The following is a 23,291-nucleotide window of genomic DNA, read 5'->3' on the forward strand; positions in this document are numbered from 1 at the left end:
CACAACAGCAGCAAAGGAGCAGAATACGCTATCACACCGCGATGGAATTGTCAGTAGAAAATGTGTATTGAAGTGTACGCCATGCAGCACTGTGCACAACGCGTCAGATTTATTGCAAGTCGGTCATCCGTGGTTCTCCAGTTAAAAGAGCAAGGAACAAGTTCTCCTCATTAAAAGCCTTTTTCAGTTCTGGTGAACAGCAGTTGCGTAGTGGCAATATGTTATATTGAATGGTTACTGCTGAAACTTGGTGGGACTTATCTCCATATACAAAGGAAGCCTTTTACATATTTATCTCAACTTTGAAATTTCGTGTAAGTACTCCAGTTTTGCACATAACACAAATAGCCCTGACTTGCAGTTATTTTCTGGTGATTATAAAAAGAATATCACGTACAAAAATGTAATAATGCCTTAGACGCTCCTCACCAGAGAATTTATCAATTGGAATCCTAAAGTTCTGACCATGCGGACGCGCAATATTTTGGATGTGTTGTTACAGTTCCGGAGGCTTTGAAGGCGCGTTAAAAAATGAGTTCATTGGTTTCTGGATAGCTTACTCTGTCTACTAGCTGTTCTTATTGGCAGCCACAATATGATAAGTATATAACAATAGGCAAACAAATAAAAGTTTTCCAGCAAGCAATACAAGGAAGTCGAACTGCGAGACTGACCTAGAGGAGTCATTGTTCAGCGAATCCAATGAAGCATGATATAAATCAGGCAAGGGCAATACCGAAGACAGAGATAGCTGTAATTTAGGCTTATCTTGTGCATGCGCTGCGCTACTTTGAATTATTTCTTGTTGACTTTCTCAGAATTAATATTTTCGGCGATTGGTGCGATTGGTTCCAATGCTAACCCAAAACTTGGCACAATTTTTTTCTCACATTATGGGGTGTACAACAAACTGAACAAGTAAAACTGCGCCACAAGTTTTGATATGGCTCCCTTTCTCACCAAGGCGCACTCAAGGTATCTCAGCAATGTGTCTCAATAATTCTCGTTCATTGCACGTGTTAAGGCCTACCCTATTTCACTACCAACCTCTTCTTATTGACCCGCCGCGGTGGCTCAGTGGCTAAGGCGTTGCGCTGCTGAGCACGAGGTCGCGGGTTCGATTCCCGGCCGCGGCGGCCGCTTTTCTGATGGAGGCGAAAAGCAAAAACGCCCGTGTGTACGAGATTTCGGCGCACGATAAAGATCCCCAGGTGGTCAAAATTAATCCGGAGCCCTCCACTACGGCGCGCCTCATCGCCTGCGTTGCGTCGGCGCGTTAAACCCCACAATCAATCAAATCAATCAAATCTTCTTATTGAGTCAACTTAAAATAGAGTGTTCGCATGAGAACAACTTTTAAAACAATATTTAAACAAAACATATAAAAGACATCAGATATACTTTTAAGACTCCCATGGGCCTAAAACTACTTTAGGGTGCACACCAACAATCTGCGTTTATCTTTCCAAATTTAAAGTTTTGCACTATAGCTTAACCTAATACATTGAACTGAAAACTGCGATTACCAGCGTTAGCCGTAAAATACACGCTAGAAAAAGAAAAGAAAATGAACAGCTACAACAGATATTTTCCATTTTATCTCGAATTTGTTCCTACTTTAGACTTCTTACCACGAAGGAAGCTGAAAACGCAAATATTTTGACCATATATGCTCAGAGCTGCTTCAAGCCTTCGGTAAAAGTATATTTTGTGCTCCTGATAGTGCATAATGCACGTGTTGCACTAAAGCAGGTAAAAAAATCCCGCCATCTCCACGAAGTGAATAATGATGAGAGGGGCGAAGCTAAAATGCTTATCGGTAAAACCGTGAAACATTCGCCCGCACATCATATAAAGACTCGACACGTCCAGCTTACCACCCCTCCGTTGACAAGCCCGTCGACGACGTCGATGTTTGTGGTGATTATGTAGGGCTTGTTTGGGACGATGAGAATCTCCATGGGTATGTTGGCGAATTCGGTTTAGCCACCTTGGCCGTCGCCTTCTGCAGACCGTCTTGTGTCGCGTACTCCCGGTACGTGTCTTGAGCTCGCAGGCGACGAACGACAACCTCTTCTTCTTGTGAAGCATGACCATGTCGCGTATCCTCAAGCTGCTCGAGCTCTGGATTCGCCCAAGCAATTGGCAGAATACCCCTGTTAATTCCAAACCAGCTGAAACAAACAATGCCTCGAAATTTCCCTCCTTGGAACGTTACTCCTTTACAGATTCAATGTCGCATCCCTGGAATTGGCCCCAAGAAGACAATGTCCCATACTGAAATACTACATATCGGGCTAGAATACATGTATAAAATGCATTCAGCTAGAACACACATATTTACGGATGGATCGTCATCCCCGCAAAGCACTTCATCTGGATTGTACGTGCCACTTACGGGTGAAATGTTTTCATTTCGTCTGGAGCGACCAACATCATCTACAGCGGCTGAGCTATATGCCCTTAAAGAAGCGATTGTTTACGTCCTACGCCACCAGCCGTGTCAGTGGAGCATCTTCAGAGACTCCAAGGCAGCTCTGCAAATTCTGTCAAGGAGGAGCAGGTCTTCCCCTCACCATACCACAGCCGCCGATATCTCCTACCTTCACCACCTCGCTTGCATTGCTGGACACACTATAAAATGGCAATGGATACCTGGCCACCGTGGTATTATAGGAAACCAAAAAGCCGATGAAGCGGCCCGTATGGGCCTTAACCACCGGAAATACCGCAAAGTGTACTTTACAAAAACAGACGCTTCCACCATGGCCCATCGCTTTGCAGTAAGTGAAAGAAACCGGCTATGGCGCAGCAACGAACCCAATAATGAAGTATTTTTGCACGCGATTGACCCTGAATTTACATCAAAACTTCCAAGAGAGCTCCCTCGTAGGCTGGAGACATTATATCATCGCCTACGACTGAACTCGGCCTACACCAACAGTTACCTCTTTCGCCTCGGACTGACAACCAACCCGTACTGTGATAACTGTTCCTCCATAGAAACTGTCGAACATATTTTATTAGAATGTGTGGCCTACTTGACACCAAGATCCCGTTTTTTTGAAGATATTGAACGCCTAGATCAAGGGCCGGTAACTTTGAAGACCATCTTATGACCATGGACTTGCCCCTCGAAGCAGCGTCAGGCCCTAAAAAGTTTGTTTTCATATTTGGAGGACATTGGCCAAATTTCAAAATTGTAAATTCTGTGACAAATTCTGTGACACAATCTAAAAAGTAGTCCGCCAAGCCCGCCAAGCCACGCCAGTGTTTTTTGTTTGCTTTCGTTTTTTTTTTCTGCCCACCTCTCTCTAGGGCCTGTTCTCCCTACATCCCCGACCCCTAGCAGAGAAGCATGTAGGCGATCGCAAACGCCGGCAAAACTCTCTGCTTTTTCAATAAAGAGCCTTCTCTCTCTCTTCTTCTTCCTCTCCTCCTTGTTGGGTAGCAACGAACGCGTTGAACGCTTTGACCTCTTCTGCCAATCTCTGGTTGGCCAATCCCTAAGGGGATCCTGCCACAATAATCATTAATGTGACGGATACAGCAGCAACGAGGGACGGGACAGGCCCCGAGCAAGCTCCTCCCCGAGCAAGAGGAGCTTCGCCCCTAATAATTTTTTGCAGTAATTCTATCTATTTACATTTGAAAAAATCGTCCTTAAGCGTACTCGTCAAATTTACAACTTACGCATCGGAAAGCGGAATTTGCAAAAGGAAGATACGTTTTGCCTGTGTCCAGTCGACCAGCGTAACAAAGAAACTAGTACAAAATTGAGCGCGATGTCGAAACACTAAGAGGAAATATCAACCTGTGCGCTTACATACTCAGAATTTCAGTGAAAACCCTGCTGCCACGCCTTCATAATTCTCTTTCATTTTTTTTGTTCAGGTCTTTATCTGTCTCTCTTTTTAAAAGGGTTGAGAAGGCCAAATACAATAGTATAAATCGATGAGGCCAGCCTTTGGTCACCCACTTAACTCCATACCAGCCCTGAAACATGTTTTTAACCGAAGAACAATACGAACAATTGAAAAGCATTGAAATTTTGCGCCACACGACGACAGCGGTGACGTAATAGAGAAATACCCGGCCTCTTAGGTTCAAGAGCACCACAGTGCTTAATTGCGCACATCCCCACAATACGTATTATTTACTATGCCCATCTCTCCTTTATGTTTAATTTACTGCAACGCACTGGCAGCTCAGTGTGCAAGGTACTGATTGCGCTACTCAGCACAATCTTGCGGTTGGTGAATACGCACGGTAACGTACGAGACGCAAGATCATTAGTGTGTCAACATTTGAGCACACGTTATAGATCATTAGGCGTGTGTCGTGTTATCTGTTATCTCTTTTGTGGCTGCGCGCCGGCGTACGCGGGCCGAGGTGACGTCACTGGGTGAATTGCATAAAACGTGACTGTGAAATAAACACGGGGCTTTTTCTTGGTTGCGGCTACATCGAAGTGGCGTCAGTCTTTTGCTCGCATCACCGCTCCCCAAGGAGCGGACACGACATGATGTCAGAAGTGGGATGAGCCTCCTCTTCCTCGGCGGCATTGCGGCATTCACCCTGCACTCGGTCATATGATGACGAACCCGAAAGTGGCAGCCAGCCCACCAGCGGCCGCCCTGCCATCGCCTGCGCCGTTCAACTTCGACAGGACTTCCGAGTGGCCAGAATGGATTATGTCCTTCGATGACTACCTCTACGCATCGGGGCTCCACGACAGAACGGAGGAAGCCCAGGTGAGGACGCTGTTGTACTCCATGGGCACGCAGGCCAGGAAAAGTTTCCAGACGTTCGGCCTGACGGAGGAAGAGGGAAGAGTCCCGAAGCTGCGCGGTGGTGAAGACAAAGTTTGACGCTCATTTCGTGGCTGCAAGAACATAGTCTACGAAAGCGCAAATTTTCATCGCCGGAAGCAAGAGCCCGGCGAAAGCGTGGAAAACTTTGTGACAGCCCTGCATGAACTAGCCGACCGCTGCGAATTTGCAGAATTCCGCGAGCGCATGATCAGGGACAGATTTGTCGTAGGCCTCCGAGACGCAGAGCTGTCAGCTCTCCACATGGAGGCCACTCTTACGCTAGCGAACGCTCTAGCGAAGGCCCCAGACTCAAGGAAACAGTTCACCGACAGCAACTGGAATTTCGGGCCGACAGCAGCGAGGCAACGACTGGCGAACTGGGCACCATTCAACGGACACCCAGTGAGCCGTTCATCAACCGGGAGGGGCGCACCACCGAACAGCAACGACAGTCGCTGCAGCCATGGTCACGGGAACACCGCCGACTACCAGGATGCCGATTCTGTGGACGTGAGAATCATGCGAGAACCCGGTGCCCCGCACATTTATCACGGTGCCACCTTTGTGGAACCAAAGGACACTTCGCCGTGGTCTGCGAGAAGTCCAAGGAAAACAACCAGGTGGGCGTGTCTGTGCTAGAAGGCGAAGGACGAATTTTTTTCTCAGGACACTCGGCAGCTGTAATGCCAGATACGCGGAAGTGTGTATTAACAATGTACGCGTATCTGCAAAAATTGATTCGGGAGCCGAGGTCACTGTCGTTCCGCCCGATTTCCCCGGTGTTCCACCTCACATAGACAAATCACAAGCTGCGTTGAGAAGCTCGGCAAATGAGCGCCTTGATGTTAAGGGTTCCTTTCTTGCTGATATAGTTTGGAAAGGCAAAACCGCGCGACAGTGTACGTTGTAGAGTCACTGCAGTGTGTTTTGCTAGGGCTCCCAGCCATTGAAGCCCTGGGTGTGATAAAATTTGTTGATGCTGTTGATGATAAACAGTACGAGTACTTGTATCCGCCGCTGTTTCGTGGCCTGGGCACGATGCCCGGCGAATACACCATTCGCATGAAGGAGGGTGTGGTTCTCTTCACAATTTTTACACCTCGACGAATACCCATTCCGTTAAAGGACCCTATGAAACTAGAGTTGGACAAAATGGTCGAAAGTGAGGTCATTCGGAAGGTAGACGGTCTGATTAAATGGTGTGCAGGAATAGTGACGGTAGTAAAACCATCAGGGGAGGTGCGAATATGCGTGGACCTAACCCAGCTGAACAAGAGCGTCCTACGTGAACAGTTTGTGTTGCCAAATATAGACGACGCCCTTGGGCAATTGGCGGGGCCATATACTTTTCAAAATTGGATGCCAATTCCGGGTTCCACCAGGTTAAGTTGGCAAAAGCAAGCCAGGAGCTGACAAGTTTTATCACTCCGTTCGGTAGGTACTGCTACCAGCGACTGCCGTTGGGTATCAGCTCGGCCCCGGAATACTTTCAAAAGCAAATGGCTGAAATCTTGGAGGGCCTCCCAGGGGTGGTGAACCTAATGGATGACATTTTGGTTTACGGAGCAACGAAACAGGAACACGACGAACGGCTGCACGCAGTACTCGAAAGGCTCGTTAAAGCTGGCGTGACACTTAATCGGGCAAAGTGTTCTTTTTGTGTCACTCGGGTAGCGTTTTAAAGCAAAGCTTTTTACCTCTACCCCCCAAGGGTTCTTTCGCGACCGTTGGTGTCATCAGAAAACTCCCGTGAACAAATAAAATAATTTACAGCACCACCAAGAATCGAACCTGGAACTAACAAAGTAACAAATCCAGAGCCCGTTGTCTTACCGATTTAGCTACGAGCACACGCGCAGACGGGGAAGGCAAGTGGTGCACTCACCAAGCACATCTACGGGTTTAACCCCTGCATTCTCTCTACATGCCACGCGATAGCGATTAAAGGAAGCTCACACCAACCCATGGCATCTCACTTCTGCGCTAATGGGCCTGCGGCTTCCAGTGTTCACGTAAAAAATCTCAGCTCTTTGTCGTCCGCCCTCACACCAGACGATACCTTAAGGAACACATGCAAATACTCCTTGATGGCCAGGCCATCAATCCAAGCCCCAGCATCGAGATCCTGGGCCTACATCTTCAGGCCAACACTAAGAGTGACGCATCCTTTCAGCGCCTCAAACACAGCATCAATAAATCATACACATAATCAGGCGAGTTGCCACCAAGAAACGAGGCCTCGAGGAACCCGATACCTTTCGATTAGTTTAAGCACTTGTCCTCTCGAGAATCACTTACGTCAACCCCCGCCTTGTTCTCGGCAAGGAGAACATAAAGATGCTTTATATAATGATTAGAAAGGCGTTTGAGCAAGCCATTGGTCTTCCCATGAGTGCGTCCACAAAGACGCTGCTTAGCACGGGGATCTACAACACGGTGGAAGGGGTGATAGAGGGCCATATTTCTGACCAGAAGCTCCGAATTAGCATAAGTGCGGCGGGTCGCCGCATTTTTCACCAGATTGCCTGAGCAGCACACAACGTCACTCCGCTTGATTTACTCCCGGATTCTTGGCGACAAGAACTAAAGCTTCCCCTTTTGCTTTGAAATATGAACCCCTCACACGACAAGGCTCGCCGAAAGCACGGGCTCAAGCGCTCAACACCACCCTCGGTGGGGATCATGAAGTTATCTACACAGGCGCCTCCAAAATCGAGGGCAGCAGTACGTACGCCATCATCGTGGCTACCTCCAGAACCAACCTCCTTGCGTGTGCCTCACTCAAGACTCAAAACATGACGTCGGCACAAGAGGCAGCCATCGCCTTGGCTATCACTGAACCAGGGGTTCGGAAGGTTGTCACCGATTCCCAAATCCTACCAGAATTACCAGTCGGGTTGGGTGTCCCGACCTGCACTGCGTGGGCTAGAAAAACTCCCCAAACGGTTCCATTCAGCTCATCTGGACACCCGTTCACGCTTCCATAGAGTGCAACGAATTAGCCCACCAAGCCTGCACTTTAACCCCCCGTGCTATGGAGCTGCACGAGGACAGTCACCCGCTTGTCTCGTTCAGGGACATAAGCCAACATTTTCGCCTTCTAAGACAGGCCCTACCTTCGCCTTACCCGGACATTTCCATAGAACAACAAACTACCCTATGGCTCATACAATCTGGCTCCTTCCCACAACCGACGCGTCTTCACTTAATGCACCCGAATCGCTACGACGCCGATTGTAAATTTTGCTCAGAAATAGGAACACTCTGCCACATAACCGGAGTTTTCGACTTTATCCCTGAGCACCCTCCTGCCTTTGCATCAACTAGCGAACAAGAGCAATGGGAGATGCTGCTGTCCAGCCCCCCTCGGCCAACGCAGCTTCAGCAGGTGGACAGAGCACAGGCGGCGCGGACTGAATATGGGCTACACTGAAGAAGGATCCACTCCCGATCTCGTCACCTCCGTCTGCTACGGCAGAGACAGAGAAGTGAGACAATGGGTTTGAGCTTTAATTTTATAAAAAAAGTTTTCACTTATGTGCTACACCAGTACAACTCAACCAACCACCGTTCATGCATCATGTATTTATTTAACGCTACGAAGAATCTCTCTCTGAATTCTCTGGTTTCACTATTTGTAGAGCGACGTGAGTGAATTTAAGTGACGTCGCATGGGTAAGTTGTGGGTGCCGTTTGCAGCTTTGTTTTGCAACCACATTCACAGGGTGGATTGGCGCTAATTTTTTTAGGCTACGTGGTCGATTCTTCAGGAATCAGGCCTGATCCCCCCCCAAAAAATTCCCGCGCCTTCCCGCGAGGGGAACACGAGTAAATGCAGAGCATTGGGGGTCGTTAACGCCGCGTAAAGTCGCGTTAAGCCCGGAATACATGCAGCGTTTATGCGAGGAATAGTCGACGAACTTCGCCCGGCGGCGGAAAAACATCGTCCGCTGCCGATCTAGCCGGGGCAGAAAAAGTTCGTCGCCGTCGACGGCAGCGGCAAAGCGTTGCCAAACATGGCGGCGCCCTTTCCGCCCGCTTCACAGCGATAACAGCTTCGTCGCTAATCCCTCAATGCGATATCGTGTTCTAAACCGTTTACTTCGGATTAAATTTGTCCACTCTTGCCCTCACATCAATTTTCAAGTGACAAATAGCCTTCTTTTTTCAGATAGAAGGGCGTTTTTCTAGCTGTTAAGCCTGACGCAGTAGCGTTTGTCGTCGTCATAGCAACGGTCTAGCGAGATGTGGCGAGACATTCCGTTCTCTCCGCCCGCGCCCCGACTTTCTGCTTCCGCGCGCGCCGCGTCCCGTCCCGTGCCGTAGCAGCGGAGCGCAGCGGCGAGGCGGAGGCGGCCGCCGTACTTTGCTACATGTAGCGCAGCCCGACGAACATTCGGCGTCGTGACGCGGCTGGTCTTCCGCCGCGCGAACTTCGTCGTGAAAGATCGCTCCATGTATTCTAGCCTTAAGGGTGGGTATTTGGGTCGTAGTTGCGTTGGTGTTGGTTTGGGGTAGAGAGAGGAGAGTAAAGTCGCGTTAGGGTGGAGCGAGCGTCAACCAAGGAAGGAAGGAGCAACGCAGTGACTGAAGCACGAGCGACCGCTAGCCGCTTTATATTTGCAGCGCGCGCAGTAGAGGGAGAGCAGTACGGGGGGGAGAGCGCGCATGAGCAAGCAGCGCGCGCCCTTCCACGCCCCACCGCGCTGCTATCACGCACCTGTTACGCCGAGACCGCGACGGAGCGAACGGGCTGACTACGACGCATGCGCGCGCCAGCTGCTGTTGGGAGAGAGGAGGGAAGGAGGAGAGGCGCACCTGCTGCGGACGCGGAGCTGTGGACGCCGTCCAACGCAGGAAGAGGCGAGGCTAAGAAATGCTCTGCATTTAAAAGTTCACGCCATAAACGAGATGGCTACGCCAAAAAGTGTTGCGGATGTACGCAGGTTTTTGGGCATGATAAACTATCTGGCAAGGTTTGTGAGCAATCTTGCTTACGTATCAGCACCGCTCCGCAGTCTGCTCTTGAAAGACCGAGAGTGGCATTGGGGCCCGCCTCAGCAAAGAGCATTCAAGGCTCTAAAAGCATTGATCACCTCGGCGCAATGCGTCGCAAAATTCGACCCGAAGCTGCGCACCATTGTGTCGGCCGACGCATCGTCGGTTGGCCTCGGCTGTGTGCTGATGCAAGTGCAGCCGGACGGCGAAAGGCGGCCTGTTGCGTATCACTCTCGGTCATTAACACCAACAGAACAACGGTACGCGCAAATAGAAAAGGAAGCGCTGGCGCTGATGTGGGTGGCAGAAAGGCTGGAGTGTTTTTAAGTGCGAATGCACTTTATAAGCGACCCCAAACCATCCACCGCCGGCGGCGTCCGCAGTGCTCCTCTATATTTAAAAAATAAACAGCATCCGGCGCCAGGTTTCGATCCGAGGACTTTGCGGCCGCAGCGTGACGCTCTACCGACCAAGCCACGGACGCGACGGTGATATCAGTGTTAGTGACGCGCCTTATATCTTTAACGCATTCAAACTACGTCGTCAGCGGCGTGCGTTGGCGACTCAGCGGCGTTGTAGCGGCTTGATAACTGCGTGGTGTACACGTGATACTACAAACCCGATGGAAGAGATGGAAGAGAAGGCGGCGAGGCGGTGGGCTGCGGGGGCCGAGCACAAGCGCCGGAAGCGGGCCGACAACCGTGCATTCGCACTTTCACATTCTCCCCCTCGGGGAAATGCGGGGGAATTTTTTTGATAGGGCTGGAATTTCCATTTGAGACAGACCACAAACCGCTTGTATCGCTGCTCGGGCCGTCGCCGATTGATGTGCTGCCCCCTAGAATACAAAGGTTCCCATTAAGGCTCATGCGATTTTGCTTTTCGGTATCTTATGTCCCAAGAAAGCAGATTGGTACCGCCGACGCTCTTTCCCGGGCACCGTGTAGGGAAGCTGGTTTAGCGATGGGAGAGCTAGGTTGCAGCGAAGCGTCGAGCCACGTAGAAGGCTGTATCGGCAAAAATTTTCAGCACACTGGAACAAAATGAAGCTGGCGCAAGAAAAAGACGAGACTTGCCAACAACTGCACTGGTATTGTAGGGCAGGCTGTCCCCGTTGCGCCAAAGTAAGCAGTTGGCTGAGTCCTTACTGGTCGCAAAGAGCAAACCTCACGATATGTGACGGTGTGCTTCTGCATGGGTCTCGTTTGGTGGTTCCTCAGAGTCTAAGGAGCAAAGTGCTCCGTTCATTCATGAGGGACACCAGGGCATTGTGAAATGTCGCGCAAGGGCCCGGGAATCTGTGTGGTGGCCAGGTCTTAGCGCCGAGCTCGTAGCTTTGGTTAATGGCTGTCGGGACTGCGCGATGCTGCGCGTTCAAAAAGCGTAACCGATGATGCCATCAGTCTCCCAGCTTGCCTTGGCTAAAGCTAGGAGCTGATCTTTTCCACTTGCGCGAAGAGACTACCTTGTGGTCGTAGACTATTTTTCTCGTTATCCGGAGCTCGCCCTATTGTGGTCCACAAGCTCCTCGGCGGTCATTGTACAAATGAAGAGCGTATTTGCCAGACACGGGATTGCAGAAATTGTTGTGACTGACAACGGTCCTCAGTTCGTGTCTGCAGAATTTGCTGCGTTCGCGGCCACTTACGGCGTCCATCACGTCACATCAAGCCCCAGGTACGCGCAATCAAACGGGGCAGCCGAGCGTACGGTACAGACTGTAAAACGGCTCTTGGAAAAATCAGTTGACCCCTACCTAGCCCTCCTTGCGTATAGAGACTCCCCTGGCCCGTCGGGCTAAGTCCAGCCCAGCTACTGATGGGCAGACGCTTACGCTCTACGCTCCCGGTGCATCCGAAAAAACTTGTACCATCAAAGGCTCTGGGTTTCAGGAGCCTTCAACACAGAGACGAGGCAGTTCGGAATAAGCAAAGGCTCGACCGTGGGCTCGACTACGACCGTCACCATGCGGCTACCCCCTTGCCGCCCCTCGCACCAGGAAACCGGGTGTAGATAAAAGACTGCAAAAAGCCGGCAACGGTGTTGAGTTCAGCCCTGAGGCCTCGGTCGTATCGGGTGCGAACCGATGACGGAGCGGAGCTGGAGAGAAATTGTATACCCTTCTGTGTGCTGTAAAATTCAATTCAAATTTATTCAAATTCAAATTTATTCAAAAAGTACAAGGCCGACATTGTAGGCGGACATTGGTTAGGTACAGTGAGCGAACCAGCGGGCATGACCCGTCTTACGACTTTCCTGCCACTCCCAACGCTACGGGGCAATCCGAGTGAGGCAACGCCTCGTCAGAGCCTTCTACGTCGAATCTAACGCCGGCCACTCCGCTGAATAAACAAATGCCGGGTTGTTATGTGACACGTCACGGTCGCGAAATAAGACCGCCACAGCGATATGGCTACAGTTGATACGTGCACTTGCTTCTGTTGGGGCTTTATAGATTAATTTTGTGTTGTGTTGAAAACCCCTTAAAAAAGGGGGAGATGTGTTATTTGTTATCTCTGTTGTGGCTGCGCGCCGGGGTACGTGGGTCGAGGTGACGTCACTGGCTGAATTGTATAAAACGCGACTGTGAAATAAACACGGGGCTTTTTCTTGGTTGCGGCTACATCGGAGTGGCGTAAGTCTTTTGCTCGCATCACCACTCCCCAAGGAGCGAGCGGACACGACAGCGTCATCACTTAATCCGTAGCCATCCACCATGCATGGCTGACCGCAAACTACTGGCTGTATATTTTGTTCCGAAATCCCTGTGTTAACAGATGTTTAATATATTCATAATGGATCTCGGGATAATAGATACCGCTGTCGGATATCGCTCTCCAATCGTTTTCCGATGGAGTAACATACAACAATTTAGGGATGGACAACTATACTTGAAACGAAGGAGCGAAAAAGAGAGCGCCAGTCGCCGATGCTGCTCTAATGCAATTATTTATTCTCATAGTGATTCAGATGATTTTGTGTGCATGTTAATACTAGTCAACCATTAAGGAGTGCTCCAGCTAACTCGAGAAGATAGCCCATACGTTGCTAAAAAATGAATTGAGCAGAAGTTGGTTTTTTAGCTTAAGAGTAATTGGGGAAATTTTGTGATTTCCGGGCCAGTCTCACACGCCATTAATCATACGATGGTGCTCTGTGCCACGAACAAATATATTAGTCTTATAGATTTCCATACTCGAAATCACTTTCTTGTTTGCTTTGTGGTGGAACTATTTTAAGGAGGTTGACCAAAGCCATCCGGTACAGCACGTTCATGTGCAACGCTTTATATTGACGCAAACGTGAGGCCTGCACACGACTACCTGCACTGTCGCAACGCTCATTTTATTTACGTAGTGTAACGTTTGGCACATCACACTTGAACCTATCGCTATTGGCTTATTCTTTAAAAAAATGCGTGTCTTGAATGAACCAGTGGGGCCTTAGTAATGTGGGACCCCTCGTCTCAGTGGAACTTTCTTCTCGTTGGCCATTTAGGCTCGATTGGACCTTCAGACTTAGTGGATCTTTCGTCTCGTCGGACATTCAGGCTCGATTGGACCTTCAGACTAGGTGGTTCTTTCGTCTTGTTGGACATTGATGCTCGCATGGGCCTTTCGTCTCGTTGGACATTCAGGCTCGCTGATCACGTGACGAATTGGACCTTTCGACTCGTTGGATCGTTCGTCTCGTTAGATATTCAGCCCACAAGCAGAGTGGCGAGTATGGGGGAAGAGGAGCTTGGAGGGGAGAACACGTATTCCATCCTTCATTTCTGTGCTACGTTCGCATGCTGCCTCCTAGTATACTATATAAATTCATCCCAGCTTCCATTATGCAAGGTGGTAAATATCCTGGTTACATGATATCATCGTTAAATATCATCGTTACCGTTTGGTGCAGTGCAAATAAACTCCACCAACGCTTATTTAGACAACGGTAGCATTGAACAGGGGACCAAAACTGCCCAATATTTTTGCGCTCTCGAGGCACATCGTGTCGCTCAACTTTCGTCAGCATGTGTTTCTTTCTTCGATTGTCATTGCTTGCATTTGATTTCAATATCGTGTAGAAACTTCCTTTTTTGTGAGAAAACGTTTTCCTCTGTCTTGCGAGGTCAAACCAAGCCTGGATGCAAGCTGTAGGGAATATATGTTGTAGGACCCGATGTTCCGTCGAGCCGTATTGGCTACATCCGACCAATACCCTCAATTACGGTGAACGCAATGTTGCATCATGCTAAGTGGTACAGCTGACGCAATGTTGCATCATGAAATGTTGCGTCATCCTCGGTAGCTCTTCGCAACACCTGCTAGGCAGGCAGTGCTTCCGAGTGACTGATTGGTGAGCACTCCTTTTGCGACCTAAAAATTACTCCACTGACCCCCCGTAGATGATGACCACTGCCATTCAATGGCATTTTGAAGCCGAAAAATGATAAGTGATCATTGTACGATTAACGTGGTCTTGTGTTCTATTTGGTGTTCTTCTTTTGCGCTGGAGGAGGAGACTGAACGATTTTCCGGAGGAGGAGTTGGAGCAAAAAATTCCCCGCATTTCCCCGAGGGGAAGAATGTGAAAGTGCGAATGCACGAGTTGAATTTGCGCGGTTCGGTAATGTTCGCGAAAGAGAGATCACACACACACACACAACTACAAAGAAAGAAAGATGCATTTATTCACAGACACCTATTTGTCTTGTCGTTGTACTTGATTGCTAGAGCGGATCTGAGCTTTGAAATTTCGTGTCAGTACTCCTTTAAGCGGGTGCACTAGCCCTTCTCACGCCCGATTCCTGGCCAATCCCCCACGTGGGTATGTGCCATGTCAGCGGCCAGGCAGCGCGCGCCCATCTCCCCCCGTTGCCAAGGAAGACGAGGAGATTCCTGGCCAATCCCCCACGTGGGTATGCTATGCGGACATCGCCGGTGGACGCAGGTTCAGGGTCGCTTAAGAAGTGCATCGCACTTAAAAAATGAAAGAGCGGTCACCACGGTATAAAAGGCCGAAACTTCGAGGTATGCGAGTATGCGGATACGTACCCTAGAGCTCAGTGAAAAGGTGTTGCTCTGACGAGTGTTTGCAAGCCTGTAGCATACACTTAGAGGACGACCTAGTGATAGCGCAAGATTTTAATATGCCAGAGAGCTTGATGGACCACTATGATTACATCGGCACTAGCGAGGATTTTCGGAACCTGACCTGTCGCTACAAGTACTGCAAGAAAAAAACGTGCGAGGCAGGAAGCTCCCATGTATACAGTGGAGAGTGATATAAGTTGCAATAATAGAATATCATTATGACAGACACAGGGAGACAGAGACTGACTGACAGGCCAACATTGTCGCGCAAGTGCAGCGAAAGAAAGTCTGTCGACTGTGGTCTCTCTACCTCACAATATGCATAACCCTAGCATTGCACAAGGCATGTACTCATGCACACTGCGAGGAACCACCGTGGGTTCGGGCTAACTGAGCACGCTCACGATACTAAAACGCCGTCGCCAGCTCAACACCGCTTCTGTTGGGCAGGTGGAGTAGGGGCGACAAAGGAATATGCCCAGGGTACGGAGGGAAGGCGTTTATTTGACATTAACGTCCAGTTACATAATTTACAGTACAGGTACGCACTTCCATCTTCCATTTAGGTGATGGGGGTGATGGGGCGCCACGCGCAAGTGTAGGCGCTTCGTCGGCGCAGAGCCTGTGGGCTCTTCGGCCAGGGCAAAATTCGGGGGAGCGACGCAACTGTTGTGCGCGATCGGCTCGCAGTAGCTAAGTAGACGCGGTCCGTTCACTCACAGGCGCGTACCGCATGGCGTGATCGTCAAATGTTAGGCACGGCCTTACTAGATGCAAGCGTAGGGACAACAGGAGCAGCCTAAGGCACGGGCCGGCAGCCGGAAGGGCTGGTGGGCTTTTGCCGGCGCAACGAGTTACGGCCGGCTGGTAAAGAAAGCGTCACATACCTTCGGCCAACGCTTTCGGCGTCCTCGAAGCGTCTCCCCAAACGGGCCCCCGCGCGGGGCGCGCGTTCGCGTCCCGGCGAGAGTGGGGTTCGGGAATCGTTCAAACCGGCCAGTGAGGTGAGGTTAGCTCCACCACCAGGGCGGAGCGCCCGCTGCGTGACAGTGTTTTATCGCCGCAACGGTCGCTGCAGCCTTCACCTCAGGCAGGAGTTTGAGAAGACGGCCCGGCCGTCTCTACAAAGTGGCGCCGAGACGAGCCGGCATTTCGGGGAGAGGGGAAAAGCGCCGCGCAACGGCACGAACCTAGCGATCACTGACTCGGGTGCCAGGATGACCGCACTCCCCTCTCCTTAAATGCCCTCGCCGGTCTAAGAAGAGTTGACCGGCCATCGCCCAGGCATGCGGAAGAAGGGGAAGAGTAGAAAAGAATGCATGCACAGGGCAGTCTCAGTCCCCAGCCCATGCAAAACATTTGCAAACTATACTACCAACACTACCCCCCTCCAGCACGAATGATATATACATAATACATAGATACATAATACATAGTAATCGGTTCCACAAGCACGCAGAAAATGAAGCTATTGAAATATACAATTACAATGAACGCGATACTATAATAATGACAATAACGGTAATAATATATACATGCAGGACGATACTATGCTATAGGATTACAAAAAAAAAACACCCACTACGACTATAAAGAATTAGGGCAGAAGAGAAGACACATGTATGCTACAAACTACGCTGAAGTACGAAAATAATATTTCAACAAAAATTCAGAAGACGCCGTTCCGTGGGGCTTGTGTAAAGTTCGGTGGTTGGGAGCACAAAAGTTTTTCGGGGTAACGTCCGTTGTGGTCAATAAAGAAGGGAAGATGGTAGGCACCAGTGCCAGAACGACCTCACCGTTGCGTCGAGATAGCAGCTCCACGAAGGGGGTACCAGCCAGGAGGACATGCGGCTTGAGCAGCCAAGTTCAAAAATCACACGTCTATCAGGCATGGCCGCCCTCATGGGGGCTGAAGCAGACGATCAACGGCTCGCATAGACACTAGCGCCATTGTCCCCTCTAGTGTATATTAGTATGAAACTCTATGGAATAAGCTACACCGCGGGGTTCTTAGGGTAGAACGGTGGGCGGGGTGGCAAGGTCGTTGTATCGAGTGGCGTGGTGGAATCGCCAGGAGCCGAGTGCGTGGGCGCAGCCGGATTGAAGTGGCCGAACGTCGATGAGTGACGTTCAGCGAAGGCGGGTGGTGGGGCAACGTTGCTTCGCTCTCGTGTCGAAAATTCATTGAGCACGAGGGCAGCTGCAAGCTGGGCGGCGCAGTTCCGGTTCCATCGTGCGTTATTGCGTGCGCGGACACCATGGATGGGGGCGACGCAGCGTACTTGTGGTGGGAATGACTCGAGCCGAGGCGCACCATCACGTAAGCCTGTAGCGTGTCGTAGGGCCGCTCACCGTGTTTTAGCGGCTCACAACGTAGGTCGGCCGGAAGCAGGCCGGTGGTGATGCGGTAGCGCTCGGCCTGTGAGTCGATACGGGGAATAAGTGCGCTTCCATTTTGAAGAACCAGGCTCGTGGGTAGCGTCGCTCGAAGGCCGGGTAGGGCGGCAGCGGGCAAGCGGAATGGGGCTCCATACCGCCGACGTCCGGGTCACCAATTAATGTGGGCGCCGATGTAGTCATGCGGCTGACCCTACATTTATTTGCAGAGGAGATTTGACGGCAGCAGGAGTCCGCTAGTCGGAGAGCGCCCGTGGAACGCGGCCGAGCCACGCAGTAGCCTGGGTGTTCTCTGGCGCGTGGCTGGTCGCGCGTGTCGTGGCCACGCTGCTGACGCTGGCACATCGGCCCATGGTGATGATAGCGGGCGCATGCTATGACGACGAAGAGGCCGCTACACTACCTTTGGACTCTTGGTTCGAAGAAGCCTCACAACTTTCTTTCAGAAAGAGTCAGAGGGACTCTTATTAGTGGGATCACAAAGTAGTCAACTGGGCTCTCTCTGATCACCTATCTGCAGTCATAGTGACTACATCTTTTGCAGTTCTGCATACTCTCTTTCGACTCTTGGTCACGACTCTTGACCTAAGAGTCTGTCACAAACTGCAGGCCAGACCCTCCATTTTTTTTATTTTCGGACGGCCGACATGACGGCCTCCCGGACGGAGTCGGCCATTTTGCGCCGCGCGGAGGAATTCGGGGTCCCCCCTTCGGCTTTGTGCGCACCTCCTTTGTTTCGCCCTGCCTGCTACCAGGACAATGCGAGTTGCCGCATTCCAGCGCTGTTGTCGGAGGGTGACGTCGCGGTCGCTGGCATGGACGCGCGCTTGCGATCGTGGCGAAGTTGCCGAGGGCCCCGGGAGGGGGAAAAGAGGAACAATGGGAATACTTCGAAGTGGGTCTACGGGACGGCCGGCGGAGGTTATTTAAGCGGACGCAAGCGATCGCTTGGGGCAGTCGGCGGAGATTCGAGAACGTGCTACGCGGGGAAGAGTCCGGGGGTGGCGCGCCTTAGCGGAAGTGCATCGGTAGGCTCGCGACGGATCGGCCCACGCCTCGGCTCAGCGCTCGAGTTCGCCCGTCGCCGCGAGTCTCATGGCCGACCAGCTTCTGCTCCCCGGACCCCCGAAACACGTGAGCTGCTGCCCGGCGAGGCCGTCTCCACCTCGTCGTGACGTTCTGCCGTTGAACCGGCGGGTTCTCCTTGCCTCGTAGAGACTTTCTCTTCCCGCGCTCCCTCCTTTGTAACTGTTTGTCGTATCGGATTAAGATATCCGCCTTCAGTTTTTTTTTTTCTAGCGTCACTTGGAACGAACGATGTGTGTCCCCTAGAGGGTTTTGCGTGTTGCGTAATTGTTAGTATTTTTTTGGTAGTTGCGTTGTCAAGGTTTAAACAAGTGTTTGCCTCTAGAGTGTTTTGCGTGTCGCGTACTTGTTAGTACTTTTGCTGTAGTTGCGTTGTCGAGGTTAAAACAAGTGTTTGCCTCTAGAGTGTGTCGCGTACAGCTGTCTGAGTTAGCGCGCGTGTGCCCTTAGTGTACGGCCGATTAGTGCCTGCGCGCACGAGGCCGATGGCAGTGTGAAGGTTTTTTTTTTCTCTTGTGTCGGGCGTGGCCCTGTATTTCTTTTTGTTTGTACAGTAAACCTAGCCCTGTATTTATTTTTGTTTGTACAGTAAACCTATATAGTTCAAATCGTAGCCGAGCATCTCCGTTGTGATTTCATTCACCCCAGTAATCTCGGCACACGTGAAAACTCACGGGCTGGCCACCCTGCTAAAATATAAATAACTGTTGTCTCGCGCCCCTCCTGTGGTATTTGCAAGCGGACGCAATTGCCCGGGGGAGGAGTTTGTGACAGAGTCCCGGGAATAGAGTCCGGTGACCCTCTACCGAAGAGTTCTAAAGAGGTCAATTCTGTAGCAAGCGAATGACTCTCTAAAAGCAGTCATTTATCGGTTCCATTTTTTCGTACAGTGTATACACCAGCAACGCTTAGCAACGTGAAAATACTGAGCCTACAATCCTAGCTCGCGTGTTCCGTCAATAACTAAAGAGGAACTTGAAAAGCGGGTAAATGGCATGACCAGAGGAAAAGCTGCAAGCAACGACGGCATAACGGTGGTCGTTTAAAAGGAGAGTGGAGATATAATACTAGATAACTTTTCTGAACCATTTTCCGAATATTTAAGAGGCCCCAACAGAAAAAAAAACGTTTTGTTCATTCTAAAGACTGCCTCGTTAGAATTATACTGACACCACTTCCAACGTAAACTTCGCACAAGTATCCTATATTATTATAAAAAATAGGAAATGACCATGTGACTTACTAGTTCATTTCCTGCACTAGAACCTATCATGTAACATGCACAGCTGTGCGATTGTCTGAGGCCGACAAAAGGAAACTCAAATGTTAGGCGGGGTCGTTCTCGAGAACGAACACAGGCAGGCTCGTTCTGCAAGCTTGCAGAAGCTGCTAATTTACTTAAATGTAATGCATATCGAATTTATAGCAGTAAGAATGGTGGAGTAAGCAATGGAAATTATGAAAGTATACCGAAAAATAGATGCACCAGTGCGTACTGTTGTTGGTACGGCGCGGATTATGCTTGTTTTAGCTAAATTAATTGATTAATTTTTCAGTGAATAAAGCCATGTTTGCAGCCTGAAAAACGCTGGAAGCACTACAACACGCCAAATTTTTCAAGCAAAACAAATTTGTATTTCGTCTGCATGGTCGCTTTAGGGACTTTAGAGGTACCCACAGTCTAGAAAAACGCCCACATAGTTTTAATTCATACGAAGTGAGATGCCTAAGGTCCTACAAATTAGACACAGCAGCCTACTGCCAGTTGTATGCAAGAAGTTTACCAAGGTAATAGTTAACCGAATAAACGGCAGCCTAGATTTCCAACAAACCAGGGAACAGGCAGGGTTTATAAAAGGATTCCCTACAATATCGGATCAATGTCGTAAACCTAGTCATAAAAATGCGCAGATTATAATAAGCTGCTGTACATTACATTTATAAACTGTGAAAAAGCCTTTGATTCAATAAACACCAAAGCAGTGACGCTATAAAGGACGAGGGAATAGAGGAGACCTACCTAGGACTCCAACTCAACATATTTGGGAGATGCACGGGCAGGGTAATATTTCACGAGTAAAGGAAAAAGTTCCTAATCTGAATAGAAGTGCGACAAGGCCATAAAATATCACCATAATTATTTACAGCGTATCTGGAGAGAGTATTCCGAAAGCTTGACTGGGAAAACGCCGGTTTACGGATATGATGATGTTTGGATTTTTGTTGCGCAAGGCCGACTAGGGCAAAGAGCGCGAAAGAATGGTTGGTTCATTTAAGTGACATGAATGTAAAAGTAAATCATTTCAGTAAAAATAAACAATGTAAAACACAAGGTAATGAAGATGACTGGTGTAAAGAGCCAAGTTGTCATGATGCATGGTAAGAGATGAGATGTTGACATCAGTGAGAAACTTAAAAACACGCTTGATGGAAAACATTGGCTCGTCTCCTAAGAAGTACGATGAGTGAAACGGGATGTGTTGTCTGTATAGTTGTGGAAAGTGTTTGCGTCGTGTTGTGTCAAGTGCCTTGCATTGAATGAGTATGTGGATTACGGATACGCCCTCTCCACACCCACTGCACATGGGTCTTGGAGATCCAGTGAGCAGGTGGGAGTGTGTTACATATGTGTGACCTATCCGTAACCTTGCTAGGGTCACTTCGGTGTGTCTGTTGTGTGAGTCAATTGTGTATCGTCCCAAGTGTGGCTTTATTACATGTAGCTTGTTGTCTGACTATTCACTCCAGTGAGTTTGCCATGTTTTACGTAGGTGTTGTCTGATGATTGGCTTGATGTCAGTGTAGGGTACTATTGCTATGTCTAGAGTGTTTCTGAGTGCAGCAGCAGCGGCCCTTTCATCAGCCAACTCATTGCCCGCGATCCTAACGTGGCCTGGAACCCAGCAGACGGTTACATTCAGATTTGAGGCATACGCCGACATTAAAGGGGCACTGACACAAAATTTTGAAGGCGAGATAACTTCGGAGATAGATTGGTGGGAACACATATACATCATCTGCAAAATATCAGCGCCGAATACAGCATAGAACTTACTTAAAATCAATTTTAAAGTGTGCGAAACGCAGCCGAGCAGCCAGGAGAGGACCACGCACAATCGACATCCCGAGGATATTGTGTAAATAAAGAACATCCAAACACGTCACGAGTTTGTGTTTGCCGCTTCCGCACTGCCAGCGTTTTTCGCCGGCTCACCCGGCTCGCCGCTCCAATCGGAGGGCCGGAGGGCGGAGCTTCTGCTCTCGAGAACGAACGACCCGATCGTTGGCGGCGGAGGCGCCGTGATTTCGTCAGCTCATCGGGCAGTTGTCCGCGACCAAAGTTCTACAGCGATTCCAGGCACCCTGTTTCTATTACTGTTTATTACCATTGGATGCGAAAACGCGCCGGAGTCACGAAAAGCCCACTGAGCTAGCTGCACGGTCGCTTGCAGGCGGCGGCCACGGCCGCGGAGTGGCCCAGGCCGGCGCAGGTAGCTCTAGTGATAGCTTGTTACCGCTGCACGAAATTGTCCCCAAGTCCCGACCATGGTGGCTTGCATGAGAAAGGAGTTAATGATACGATGGCGGGTTGCATTAAAAATTGTAATCTGCACCGCTTACGAGAGCGGCACTCGAATATACGCCGCAGTGCTAAGCCGAACACATCTGTAGGCGGACCTGTAGGCAGACCGGCCGGCTGCTCCCAGCGCGCGTCTTGCCACCCACCGTCTCGAGCGTCGCGCGTCGTTCTTTAGCCGCGGTAGCATTTGCACTCGCAGCGGCTGTGTCACATCCACGGTCGCTTTTTAATTAAGCTCCTCACGAGATCAGTACGTGGGGGCATTCGCAGAAACTGCCGTCGATGCGGATTCGACAGTGCTACTGCGGCTCTGCTCTGTGATATCCCTTCGACGGTCACGTGGTCAGCTTTGTTCACACAGAATCCACAAAATCCATCATTTCGCGGCACTCGCTGAAACCGAAACTGCGACTGGCCGCAATGAAAATGCCTCTAATTAAACAACCGTCGCACGCTGAAGCAAATGAGGTTTCTACAGGTTATAAGTAGGTCACTAGCTAGTTATCGCAACAAAAAAAAAAAACAAGATGCAAAATTTTTGTGTCAGTGCCCCTTTAAACATTTAAAAACTAGATTGACAACGTAATTTTTGCAAGACCTTTTGGACGATAATGTACGCACGACGCTTTGTGAATCCGTGAAAATGATGGAGTTTGCGATGTTATGTTCGTTGATGTAATTTAAAACAAGGAGTAACACTTATGCTTCCGCCGTACAAATGCTGGAATTCACATTCATGGTTTTACAAGCGCTAAAATTGGGTCCGTGTACAGCACAAGACACCGCAATGGACGTTTTTGAAGCATCAGTAAAAAATTCTGTTGCCCCATATTTCGCTTGGAGATACATGAACTGCTGCAAAATTGCTGTTGTGGGAACCGCGTTTTTCTTAAAATGAGAAAACGACAAATCACATAATACAGAGCGAAGATGCCATGGGGGTACAGAATCAATGAGAGATGTTTTGAAGGTGTCTAAAAACGAGACAAAGTTCAGAAGCCTCCTCCCTCGCCCTGAGCGAGAAAGGCACAGAAATAGATGGACGATTTAAAAACAGTTGGGATGTAGATGTATCGTTAATTGTAGTATTAATGGGATGGTGAGACATTGATGAAACTTTAAAAGCATATAGTAAATCAACATACTCGCGCTGGTACCCTAGGCACCATTTGTCGCACTCGACATACAAAGTTTGCACAGGGCTGGTCCGAAAAGCACCAGACGCAAGTCGAAGGCCCAAGTGCTGCACTGGGTCCAGCATTTTTGAAGCTGTTTCTCTTCCTGAACCATATACAACACTCCCATAGTCCAACCGCGAGCCTACCAGGCTGG

The sequence above is a fragment of the Haemaphysalis longicornis genome, unplaced genomic scaffold, assembly GCF_048455015.1.
Source record: "Haemaphysalis longicornis isolate Haplotype H1 unplaced genomic scaffold, Haemaphysalis longicornis Haplotype H1 scaffold_3, whole genome shotgun sequence".
Taxonomy (NCBI): domain Eukaryota; kingdom Metazoa; phylum Arthropoda; class Arachnida; order Ixodida; family Ixodidae; genus Haemaphysalis; species Haemaphysalis longicornis.